The sequence below is a fragment of the Cervus canadensis genome, chromosome 28 (assembly GCF_019320065.1).
Source record: "Cervus canadensis isolate Bull #8, Minnesota chromosome 28, ASM1932006v1, whole genome shotgun sequence".
Taxonomy (NCBI): Eukaryota; Metazoa; Chordata; class Mammalia; order Artiodactyla; family Cervidae; genus Cervus; species Cervus canadensis.
The window spans coordinates 35,476,731-35,489,780 of NC_057413.1; the positions used below are offsets into that span (position 1 = coordinate 35,476,731).

The 13,050-nt window shown below is 44.0% G+C and overlaps 1 protein-coding gene across 18 annotated transcripts in view; it reads left to right on the top strand.

Moving 5' to 3' along the window:
* The window catches only part of DST (dystonin), a 511,627-nt gene that overhangs the window by 409,643 nt on the left and 88,934 nt on the right, over positions 1-13,050 (top strand). The window lies entirely within an intron of this gene.

Genomic DNA, 13,050 nt, shown 5'->3' on the forward strand with positions numbered 1-13,050 from the left:
TTGACTGGTTGACAGAGAAGGAGGTGGCCTGTTTTGTAGCATCTTCAAGTAGGATCACCAGGCAGTGTTGGAGTTCACATGAGCATTCGTTAGGTGGGATGGGTCCTTCGGCTTCTGCTTTGGCCTCTCGTGGGATAAGGCTTGAGATGACCTAGGAAGTCACAGGGTGCTTGGAAAGCTGGCGTCTGTTTATTTTTTTAATTTTATTTATTTACATTTGTGCTGGGTCTCCGTTGCCATGTGGGCGCTTTGCTTGCTTGCAGGGCTGCTCTCCAGATGCGGTGCGCGGACGTCCCATTGTGGTGGCTTTTGTGGTCTCGGAGCACCGGCTCCAGGTGCCTGGGCTCAGCAGTGGGCACCCCTGCCTTCTGGCGCACAGGCCCAAGGGCCGTGGCTCCCAGGCTTAGCTGCTCTGCGGCGTGTGTGATCTCCTGTGCTGGGGACTGAACCCGTCTCCTGCGTCAGCAGGCTGATTCTTTACTGCTGAGCCTCCAGGGAAGTGGGCATCGGTTTCTGACGTTGCTCACAGCCCCCGCAGCTCCACCTTGGAGACCTTTCCGTCCACCCATCACGTGTGTGTGCTCTTCGTGTTTGTGTCCTCGCGTTTTCTCTCGTGGTGAATTACAGTCTTTTCCTCCTCTTTTCCTTTTCATGGTCGTCTTCTCCTTTTTAGCTTAGATTTTTTTCCCCAAGTTCCTCTTTTAAAAGCAGAGTTCCCTTTTGTAATCCTGGGTCTGTAAAACTTAAGATTTTGGGCTCATGCCCCAGGCAATTGGGAGTAAATTATTTCTGATGGGACTGTGAGCACCCTGGGGCTGAATACATGTGGGGCTTCCCTGGTAGCTCAGCTGGTAAAGAATCCGCCTGCAATGCAGAAGACCCTGGTTCGATCCCTGGGTTGCAAGGATCCCCTGGAGAAGGAAATGGCAACCCACTCTGGTATTCTGGCCTGGAGAACTCCATGGACTGTGTAGTCCAAGGGGTTGCAAAGAGTTGGACACAACTGAGAGACTTTTCACTTCACATGTGGGGCTGTACACTTGGGCTGAGTACACATGGGACTGTACACGTGGGGTTGAGTACACGTGGGACTGTACACTTGGGCTGAGTACACCTGGGGCTGTACACTTGGGCTGAGTACACATGGGGCTGAGTACATGTGGGGCTCTACACTTGGACTGAGTACACGTGGGGCTGTACATGTGGGGTTGAGTACACATGGGGCTGTACACTGGGGCTGAGTACACGTGGGGCTGAGTACACGTGGGGCTGTACAAGTGGGGCTGAGTACACGTGGGGCTGTACACTTGGGCTGAGTACATGTGGGGCTGTACACTGGGGCTGAGTACACATAGGGCTGAGTACACGTGGGGCTGTACACTTGGGCTGAGTACATGTGGGGCTGTACACTGGGGCTGAGTACACGTGGGGCTGTACACTTGGAGTACACATTTCTCACCAGCAGCGGCAGTGATGCCTGACGATGGGATGCGGGAAGAGGGTGGTGAGGTCAGTGCCAGGGCCCAGGTCAGTGATGTGACCTTGCTCAGGGTGTCGTGCACAGAATCCCGTCTGGATGCGGACAGAGGGAAGGTCCTGGCTGCCCAGCCTTCACTGCTTGGGACTGACGGGAGCCCGTGGAGTGCCTGGGGGACCATCCACGAGGTTCATTCTGCTTTGCAGTAAAGGCCGGTGTGACGCTGAGTCCCACCGCCAGCCCATGAAACATCAGATAAGATCAAATACAAACAGAATTTGCAAACCTAGAAATCATTTCCCAGGAGAAATGAATATAAATCAAATAGACTTCAAAATTCTCTGCTACTGTACTTGACAGTGTCTTTCCTTTGCTTCTCTTTCATGACATTTTTAGGTGACTGAATTTTGAAAAGTAACTTTAAAGTAGCTTCTTTTTCTTCTTTGTTACTAACATGATTATTTGCTGTTTATGAAGTACCTTTGAAGCCCCGTCCCTGCAGGGCTTAAAAACCTGTGGTTCTGAATTTGGGTCTTGATTCTGGAGGTGGAAGGAGCAGCCTCACTGTTGACTTAACTCCCTCATTTCTCTGTCACAGTGTCATGCTTGTGGTTTGCAAAATAAAGGTTTCATGTAAGAGAATCCTGTATTAGAAAAACAAAATTCTGTGGCCATTGCAACTTGGAAGACTGGGTGGAGGCTCTGAGGAGTGAGTCTCTGGAATTTCTGTGGAGCCCAACAAGCAAGGCTTGATGCTTACGTGACAGTGATCAGATGGTCTTTGCACTGATGCAAGTTGGCTCTGTTCACTGCCTTCATGAAGTGGTACCATTTCCCTAGGTTTTCTGTGACTTTGTGTAGAAAAAAAAGAGCGAGCCTCATCTCTTTTCACTGCTTCAACTACTTGTAAGAAAAAAAATCACCATTTCTTTGAAAGTATTTGCACTAAATAAGCACCGATACCATTCATGGCTACAGAGATTGTTTTATTTGACTATGAAGAAAAACAAAGGGATCGTGTCTTCTGAAATAAGCCAGTTGACATGCTCTATTTGTTTTCTGATTACTTTGGAAGGAGTTGACTGATTTTAATGAAATTCAGTAATAGTAATATCATGACATACCTTCAGTGTCTTGAAACCCAGTGACTGAAATAAAAGTTTCCAAGGAGACAGTTATCTGCATTTGGTATCCAGTGCCATAGGTAAAAAAGAACAAGAAAGTTATGGTAATAAAGATGGTAGCTTACACAGTCACTAATTCTGTTTTCTGTATGTGTGTTAATGTGCACATGTTCTGAAAAATAACCATTACAACAGTTAACATTTATTGTGGGCTTCTATGTGTCACGCATAACACTTGGAGAAGGAAGTGGCAACCCACTCCAGTATTCTTGCCTGGAAAATCCCATGGACGGAGGAACCTGGTGGGCTACAGTCCAGTTCAGTTCAGTCGCTCAGTCGTGTCTGACTCTTCACAATCCCATGGACCACAGCACACCAGGCCTCCCTGTCCATCACCAACTCCCGGAGTCTATTCAAACTCATCTCAGTTGAGTCGGTGATGCCATCCAACTGTCTCATCCTCTGTCATCCCCTTCTCCTCCTGCCTTCAGTCTTTCCCAGCATCAGGGTATTTTCCAATGAGTCAGCTCTTCACATCAGGTGGCCAAAGTATTGGACCTTCAGCTTCAACATCAGTCCTTCCAATGAATACCCAGGACTAACCTCCTTTAATATGGACTGGTTGGATCTCCTTGCAGTCCAACGGACTCTCAAGAGTCCTCTCCAACACCACAGTTCAAAAGCATCAATTCTTCAGTGCTCAGCTTTCTTTATAGTCCAACTCTCACATCCATACATGACTACTGGAAAAACCATAGCATTGACAAGATGAACCTTTGTTGACAAAATAATGTCTCTGCTTTTTAATATGCTGTGTAGGTTGGTCATAACTTTCCTTCCAAGGAGTAAGCATCTTTTAATTTCATGGCTGCAGTCACCATCTGCAGTCCATGGGCTCGCAAAGAGTTGGACATGACTGAGTGAACACTAGTCTGTCTTTAATCCAGTTGACAATCTTGAGAGCTGGGTTCTATTATTATCTGCATCTTATTGGAAGAAAGCTGAGACCAGAGAGGGGAAGTGACCTTCCCAGGGTCATGTAGGTGGTGTTAGAGAGAGCCTGGATGTTTTGTGGATATAGTGCAGTGTTTTGGTCAACTTTATTCATCACGTTGCACATCTTACATTTTTTTCTGGGAAACTTTCAAATCATCTCTGCTGTAGACTGATTTGGGTGGCTTGAGTTGTTGTCAGTCCGTTGTTGTCATTTATATTTGTTTTCCTGATTTTTTAAAATTGAAGTATGGTTGATTTACAGTATCATGTTAATTTCAGGTGTACAGCCAGAGGTTCAGTTATACGTATATATATGTATGTATATTTATTGTGTACTCCCTCTCTCCCCCCATATACATATATATAAAAAATTTCAAATTCTTTTCTCTTATTGGTTATTTAAGAATCTTCTGTATAGTTCCCTGTGCTATACAGTAGGTCCTTGTTGGTTATCTATTTTATATATAGTAGTGTGTATATCTGTTTATCCCAACTTTCTAGTTTATCCCCACCCCACCTTTTCCCTTGGGAAACCATAAATTTGTTTTCTCAGTCTGTGAGTCTCTGTTTTGTAAATAAGTGCATTTTTTTTTTAGATTTATCATTTGATGTTTGTTTTCCTCTCTCTAACTTACTTCACTAAGTATAACAGTCTTTCTGTCCATACATGTTCCTGCAGGTGGCCTTTTTTCATTCTTTTTTCATGGCTGAGTATTCCATTTTGTATATGTATCACATCTCTTTTAGCCATTCATCTGTCAATCAGTCATTATTTATCTAAATCCAGAACACCAGGAACACTCAAAGAATGTGTTAGGTACTATAGTTGTCAAAATAGATCTGTAGATACGGTGATGAGGATAATGATAACAGTTCATCTCCAGCACCACTGCTTCTGAAAGGGAACCAAACATTTCCTTGTCTTAGTAACTATATCTTTCTTGATCGTAGTTGTAAATTAACTCAATTCAGATCTCAGTCTAACTTTTGCTGGGCATTAAGCTTTGGTTGAACATAAGTTTTAACATAATATTTTAGGAAGATTTAAAAATTATGTTAAGTGGAATAATGTGTATTGAGTTAAAAAAAGAAACTAGTAGTTTGCTATGTTATAATTTCTCAAAATGAAACAGAAAAACACCACAGTACTGGACCTGTTTTCATTATAGACTTCGGAATATAGTACAGTTTGTCATTACTCTACCAGGGTGCTTTAGTTTAACCTGATGTCATGGGAAAAATCTTTTCAACAGTTTTTCATGGTATAGAATAAGTTGCCCTCTGAGTCGTTCTGAAGCTTCATAGCTATTACCCAGTTGCTCAGTAAGGATGCCTTATTACTCACTGGGAGCATAATGGATTGTATAAACTAGGTAAGACAGAGTTTTAGGGTTCCATTCTTTTTCCCCCTAAAATTTAACCTAAGAAATAGCTGTTAATATCCTTGAAAGGATAAAGTTAATTCATATTTAATACAACCCAAATGTAATGATTGAAAATAAATACTGTTCAGAACCAAGAGTGCTAATTCACTGTCAGTGAAAGTATTCCAAGTTTCTGAAAAGAGATTGGTACTACCTTTTGGGTTACTTTAGCTACATTTTAAAATAATTTGAATCATTTTCCTATTTCTAAATATTAGTCATTGGACTAAAATGTCTAAAGACTGATGTATTTTCTATTACTATTGATAACCCAAAGTACCATTTTCTACTCATACTTCCATGTTATTATATTAAATTCTGTGTACACGATCATAAATTCCCAGACAAAAAGAAAAAGTCCCTTTGGTATTCCCTATCACTGTCTCCTGTTGAAGATTCTCAGCTCAAGATGGTCTTCAAATCAAAACTACATTATCAAATAGAATATTAAGGTTTTCATGTTTTTACTGTGTTTCAAAGACATACCAACTCTATACAAGGAATATATACCAGCCTTCCTATGATGTCACCAACAGCCAATCAGATCTTCTGATCATCGTGAAGTGATCATTATAAGCACACTGAATTGATTTAATCTCAGTGAAGAGCAAAGAAACTTGATGTTTTAGCGAACACATACAGTCACATTCCAATTAAATAACGATCTTCCCCAGCTCCATCTGGGCCGTGGTAAAAAGCCTCGCCCACAACCTGTTGCTGGTTTTTCTGGCCACTCTGTGGCTGCCCCAGTTGTCACTGTTTGTTCCCACAAATGAACAAATCACTGGTACATGTCTCTCTGAACCAAAAATTTCTTAAAGCAGAGAATTTTTAAGCCAGTACTTAAGTTTCAGGTTTGAAGAACTCATTAACAAAAGAAACCATTTGTTACACACAAAAAAACAGTTTCATGTTTTTTTAGATTATTTGCCTTAATCTTGATGTACAGTCATTAAAAGAAAAGAAATGGGAACAATGTTGTTCAGTCGATCAGTCCTGTCCGAGTCTTTGTGACCCCATGGACTGCAGCACGCCAGGCTTCCCTGTCCTTCACCATCTCCTGGAGCTTGCTCAGACTCAGGTCCATTGAGTCAGTGATGCCACCCAACCATCTCATCCTCTGTTGTCCCCTTCTCCTCCTGCCCTCAATCTTTCCCAGCATCAGGGTCTTTTCCAGTGAGTCAGTTTTTCACATCTGGTGGCCAAAGTATTGGACCTTCAGCTTCAGCTTCAGTCCTTCCAATGAATATTTAGGACTGATTTCCTTTAGGATGGACTGGTTGGATCTCCTTGCAGTCCAAGGGACTCTGAAGAGTCTTCCCCAACACCATAGTTCAAAAGCATTTCTTCAGCACTCAGCCTTCTTTATGGTCCAACTCTCACATCCATACTTGACTACTGGAAAAAACCATGGCTTTTACTGTATGGACCTTTGTCAGCAAAGTAATGTCTCTGATTTTTAATAAACTGTCTAGGTTGGTCACAGCTTTTCTTCCAAGGAGCAAGTGTCTTTTCATTTCATGGCTACAGTCACCATCTGTAGTGATTTTGGAGCCCAAGAAGGAAGTAATAGCATATACATCACCAAATTGGGCCAACAACCTACATCCAGATTAAACAATGCTGGAAAGTCCCTTGTTAGGCAGCAGTCTGGAATCCCAGTTGGGAAGGGGTCCCAGGCAGTGTGTCCACCCCATAGGCAAGACTTCAAATTGCAGTTTTGTGGCCTCCTGCTTGTAATCACAGGCTGCAAAGTGATATCATCAGTTTGCACACAGAAGTCTGTCTCTGGTTTAATTTTTACAATGCTGTTTCACCTGGTGAGTCAGAAGACTTCTTACACCCTGGAGGATTGGCCAGGCCCTCAGGGGCTTCAGAGATTCCAGGACCCACCCTTTCTTATCTACAGTGCTCTGTGATTTGCTATGCTTCTAGGGCAGGTGTGGAATCCAGGGTCGGAGGCAGGTCAGAGGCCTGCTCTTTTGCTTCTAGAGCCTGAAGACTTCCTCCATTTTAATTGCCCTGACAGCCAAGTTGAAACCGGATACAAAAACCAGAACACGTGTAACTGTGCCGAGATGAATGTTCTCGGGCACAGGGGAAGGCAGTGGCACCCAGCATCCTCCTGTGAATGCTGGGGGACCTAAAATGACAGGTGCCATGAAGCTGGTGCAGCTGGGTTATTTGATCCTATTTGTAAACAGTACTGCTAAAAAAAATCACTTTCCAAGTATCCTATTAAGGTATTTATTAAATGATCCTGAAACAACCTCTGTAATGTCACCATATTTTTCGAGATGAAAGTAAACTGTCCAAAGAATGCTTTAATAATAGTTTTTAAGTGGTCCATATTGTCCCATCGAGATCAATGACAAATTGTTCTCTGTTTTGTTGAGAACAGGAGGAAATTCAATAAAGCTTTCTCAGAAGTGATTTTTCGTGGGGAAGTAGTCTTACTTGACTGGATTCTTGTTAATAAGCCTGTATTAGTAGGGGGATTTCACAGCAGCTTCCTCTGGTATTTTTAAAGGTGACTGTTTTCAGTATAGAAACGGCCCCTTGATGCATGGGCTTTATCAGCTGGTCCCATTTATTCAGTCAGCTGTGTCAGAGTGGCTTTAAGATGTTAGGAAGAAGACATCTCAGCTGTGCTGGCAAGAGAGAAGGCCCACGGACGCAGAGGCCACGCCGTGCCGCGGGGATGGAGCTGCCGGGGCAGGGTTAGGTTAGCGCTTCCACCACGCGCACCAGCGGAGCAGGCGGGCCTTTGTGCTCTGAAAGGCGGTGCTGCTGGGGGCACGGCGTGTGGGCCCTCCTTCCGTGTCTGCTGCTAACTGATGCCAGGCGCTGGCTGGCCTGTGGCCTCTTGACTCCTGTGGCTTCACTGAAGACCCAGGAGTTAAACACAGAAAAGAAACTTACAGTTACCAGCAGGGAAAGAGGAGTGGGGGATAAATTAGGAGTTTGGGATTAGCAGATACACACTACAAGATATAAAACAGTTAGACATCAAGGACCCACGGGACAGCAGGGAACTGTATTCAGTATCTTGTAATAGCTATGCGTATGTGTGTGTGTGTGTGTCTATGTGTGTATATATATAGCTATTCACCTGGAACCAACACAGTATTGTCAACATTGTAAATCAACTATACTTCAATTACAGAAGAAAGGTCAAGGATTCAAGGTAGGTCATTCTCAACACAGTTCCAACCAGTGATTTTATACCAGGGGACTTTTTGGTGGTTACCTGGATAAACTTGTATCTTAATTTTAAAGTGGTTCCCACTCCCCACCCCTGCAAAATGCCAGGCTGTAGCATCTCTTGTCATTATCATGGGCCTTCCTTAGATAAAAGGAGACCTACATAATTTATTTTACTCACGTGGGAAGTTGCTTAGAGGTGTGGCTGTCCATGGGTGTGAGAGATAGGAACAGACAGGAATTTGCTTTGTTGTTATGAAATTATGTAGGTTTCTTGATAAGAAAATCTGATGGGTTAATTTTTTTTAATGTTCATCTAGGTCTCTATTCATTCTTTAAAAATAATCTTGGCTGGTAAATGCTGTGAGGGTAACTCACAGGAAGCTAAGGAGTGCACGTTAACGGCCCTACCTAATGTTCAAGATAAATCCCCATCAACGTCAGTCAGTCTGATAAGTTTCATTACTTGTTTGCTCTTGTTGTGGGGTCTGAATATCCTGCTGCTACTGCAGCTAAGGCGCTTCAGTCGTGTCTGACTCTGTGTGACCCCATGAGACGGCAGCCCACCAGGCTTCCCCGTCCTTGGGATTCTCCAGGCAAGAATACTGGAGTAGGTTGCCATTTCCTTCTCCAATGCATGAAAGTGAAAAGTGAAAGTGAAATCCTCAGTTGTGTCTGACTCCTAGTGACCGCATGGACTGCAGCCTACCAGGCTCCTCCATCCATGGGATTTTCCAGGCAAGAGTACTGGAGTGGGTTGCCATTGCTTTCTCCGCTGAATATGCTACTTTCCTTCAAATGTAAAGTGTATTAAACTGAAATAAATAGCTAATGCTTATAGTCCTCTAATGGAGTTTCCGTGGTGACTTAGCAATAAAAATCTGCCTGCAATGCAGGAGCAACAGGAGACACAGGTTCCATCCCTGGAACCGGAAGATCCACTGGAGGAGATCATGGCAGCCCACTGCAGTGTTCTTACCTGGAGAATCCCATGGACAGAGGAGCCTGGTGGGCTATTGTCCATGGGGTCACAAAGAGACACAACTGAAGTAACTTAGCATGCATGCATACATGCATTCATCTGATGGCTATTCTTGAAAATCCTTTATCCATCCATGCAAAGAAGTTTATCACTTTACAACCTGAGAACGTAGTATGCTTTCAGTTTTCCTTAGCAAAAAAGCATATCTATCTTAGAAAGAATAATAGAAATTGTTGTCTCTAAGGGCTAGTTTTGTACTTAAAGCAAAAAACCCCACACATCTCTTGTCTGGCTTCTAATTCATATTTCAGGAGCTACCAAGCCAGGAAGATAAGTTCATCAGCTTTTATGGATAATATTGCATTTACTTACAAATGTTGTCCACTTACTGCATTTGAATTTCCTAATATTTCTAGCCTTTAAGTTCTAAAAACTCCGTGTTTCAGTTGGTAAAATTAGCCTTTTATATTTCTAAGACATGGATCATTGTATACTTCGTGGTAAGATTCCTCAGAAAGTTTCTTTTTTAATTTTAGAAATATAAAATGAGAAAATGGTACTATTTTGTTTATAATTCAACTAGTGTTTGTGTACTTTTCCAAAATTATCTACCTTTAGAAAGTATTTTAACTGGATCACATCAAGTAGGCTGTGTAGACTTGCCTTTTGAGACCAGGTTAACATTGCGATTTCTGAATATTGTTGACTGCTTTTCAGAAGAACTTTGCTCATTTATTCATTGTATATTTCTTATATGTATCATGGTTAGTATTTAACACAGTTAAATACTTGATTTTACATCATGATTTTATTAATCTTATACAGTCTTATACATCTTGATTTTATTAATACTAACTTTAGAGACCATTGCATTGTAAAGTAGCTATATAAATCGAATTTAGGAAGAAAAGATCAACCAGTCGGGTTCTGCTCTAAATATGAGTTCTCTTAAGTTATCCAGATAGATCTTTGGAATCTGATTTCAAGTAACAAAGATAAATATATAAGTTATTGTCATCAATACCAATATAATGTTAAGAGTACAAATAGCAAATGGAGCCCGAATGTACCAGGATCGTCTTTTGTAGAGTTAGTTGAAATCAGCTTAATGAAATAGGAACTCAGTTATTAAATAAATGGCACAGTGTTAAATATAATCCATCGGAGGACATTTCTCCGTTGCACTTCCTGCTTCTTGGCTGTGCCCCTTACACTTTCTCATGCAGACCCTCCCCTTCACTGTCAGGCACGCGGGGCGGGGTCTCCCCACCTCACTGTCAGGCACGCGGGGCGGGGGTCCTGCCTCTCTGGGCACCTGCACTTTGCCAGCGTTTCCTGTGCTGTTTGGCAGATAGTGGGCCCTGTTTGATGAGTGGCTGAAATTATGAATGAATTATTTGTGTAGCTTTAAAAGTGTACTCTTCATCTCAGATGCAAGGTTGCTGTCCTTAGCTTTCCAGAGAGCTGGAAGACCAGATTAGAACTAAGTTCATGATTCAGAGTTAGAGCCTACAGGGGCTTGGAAGTAGGGCCATTGTTTCTTAGGAAAAGTTCTGTGAGCAACTCTGGTCCACACTCCATGGAAACTTTCTTATTCATGTAGCCACAAGTGAGTGGCTTCCCAGGAGCTACTTGCTAAGGAAGGTTGTGGCAGCTGGCAGTCAGTCCCTTGGTCTCTGCTGATTGAGGCCTGGTGCCCGACCCATTGTTCAAACAGGGTAACCATGGGCGGGTTTTCTTTGTCTTATTATCCCGGCAGCAGAACAGCCTGTGTGTTCAGATAGAATCAAGTGCTTGCTGAGATACTTCCCTTCTTGACCATGAAGAGTAGGCTTTGATATTATTATGTTGATGGATAATTTATTATGTATATTATCCCTTACAGTTGGCTATGTATATATTTTTTCCAACTTAATATGAGTTGCATCTAATAAGTGTCGAATGGGTATGTTGCCTATAGAGTTCTGGTTATGGGTAGATTTTCTTTTTTTTAAAGATTCAGTTCTTATGTTTATAAAAAATCATTTTGGAATCATTTTCTCATGAAAGGTACAAAAGGCCCCTCCCACATCTCTTCTGTTATCAGAGACCATTTAGTGTTGTTTTTACTAGACCTGTCTTCACTTGGGGCCAGCACAGTTTTATTTATGTTCGAAAGATTATTTTGTGAGTTTGAAGAAAGAAAATCTGCCCTCTATCTTCTATTCTGGCATGGTTGCTTATTTCATAAAATAAAGAATGGATAGTGTGAAATCCCCCCCTCCCCCCCAAAGGCTAAGGTTTGGCTTGCTGAGTTAATTTTCAAACAGTATTATTTAAAGAGTGTTTGTTCAGTGGATAAAACTCCCTGGCTGTGATTGTGTTAATGAAATGTCCGGAGTCGCTTAACCGCCCTAGATCTTAGCCCAAACCTTGCAGTAACCTCGAGAGGCACGCATAGTTATTAGTAACGGCTCATATTCACGTCCGCGGTGCCGAGGGCTCCATACCCTAAGGAGTGGTTTCCTCCGGAGAACAGTTTGACTTGAACTTGGGCTTTTAAAAAGAACGACAGGAGATCCGACTTGAAAGTGATGCGCGCTCTGCATCGCGGACCCTGAAGGGCTGCGAGTCCGCCGTAGCAGCGCCCCTAGAGTGGTTCCCGGTGGGGCGGGTTAGCCCGACTCCCCGTTTCTCTCTCCGGGGATTGGGGGGACGCGGTCCCCAGGGGGCCCCCACTGTCAGCGCCCCGAGAGTGGTTACCGGTGGGCGGGTTAGCTCGACTCCCCGTTTCTCTCTTCGGGGATTAGGGCGGCGCTGTCCACGCGGGGCCCCGCTGTCCGCGCCGAGGTGGCCCCCGCCCCGCCGGCCGGCCGCGCCCCCGCACCCGCCGCGCGCCCCCGGGCCGGGTCTGGTTCGCGCTGATGTCACCGCCGGGCGGTTGCCTCCCGCCGCCCGCCTCTGGGCACCTCCCCCTGAAAGGCTCGCGGGCGCCCGGCGGCCGGGGCAGGAGTCCGGGGCACATGCCCGCCGAGCCGGGTCTCGGGAGCGCGTAGCGGCGGAGCGGGGCCCGGGCCTCGGCGAGGGGCGCGCGGCAGATGCGCCCCCGGAGCGCCCAGGCTCGGGACGCCCGCCCGCCGCCCCGCCGCGCGGCTGCCCAGCCTCGGAGGAAGCGCGGGGCTCCTCTCCACTGCAGTGGCCTCAGGTGGAATCAGCTGTCTTAAGGAGGATCAGATAAGACTCTTTGAAAATGACTTTTTTTCCCCCCTTTAAGTGGAGTTTATACTAGACCATGCTGTCTATTTACTTCGAACGGTTGCTAGACTGTACTGGCCTGGCCTTCCAAAAGCCTATTTTTTTCCTCTTTGGATAATTCTGAATAGCCTCGAAGACGCTTAATATGGGAAGAGCCTGCCTTTCGAATCAGGATTATTTATAGCTACTCCCAAAAAGAGTAAAAGAAAATTTGAACTTTCTTACAGTGTGTGAGACTTATTTTTCTCTGAAGACTTCATCTGTGCCTTCATCGGAATAGTCCGTGGTCTCATAAGTTTCCGAGTGTTTTTAAGTTTCTGAACCTTGGTTTATTTATAAGAGATGGAGTTTTGCAAGCTGTGTTTAAGTGGATTACAATTAACCAGAGCTCTGCTGAAATTGACACTCGGATAAAGATGCTGCTCCTGGGGAAATTGTAATCTGGAAATCTCAGATGCACAATTAGAATAAAAAGGGAAATGGACCGACAATGGAATGTTCTGAGTGTTTGAGCCACTGATAAGTGTATTATTTGTTTTCTTTTTTCTGTGTTTTGGAGTATGTGAAAGGGGACTTCGGTGGGCTGGGGAGGAGACTTCTGTTCTGTTG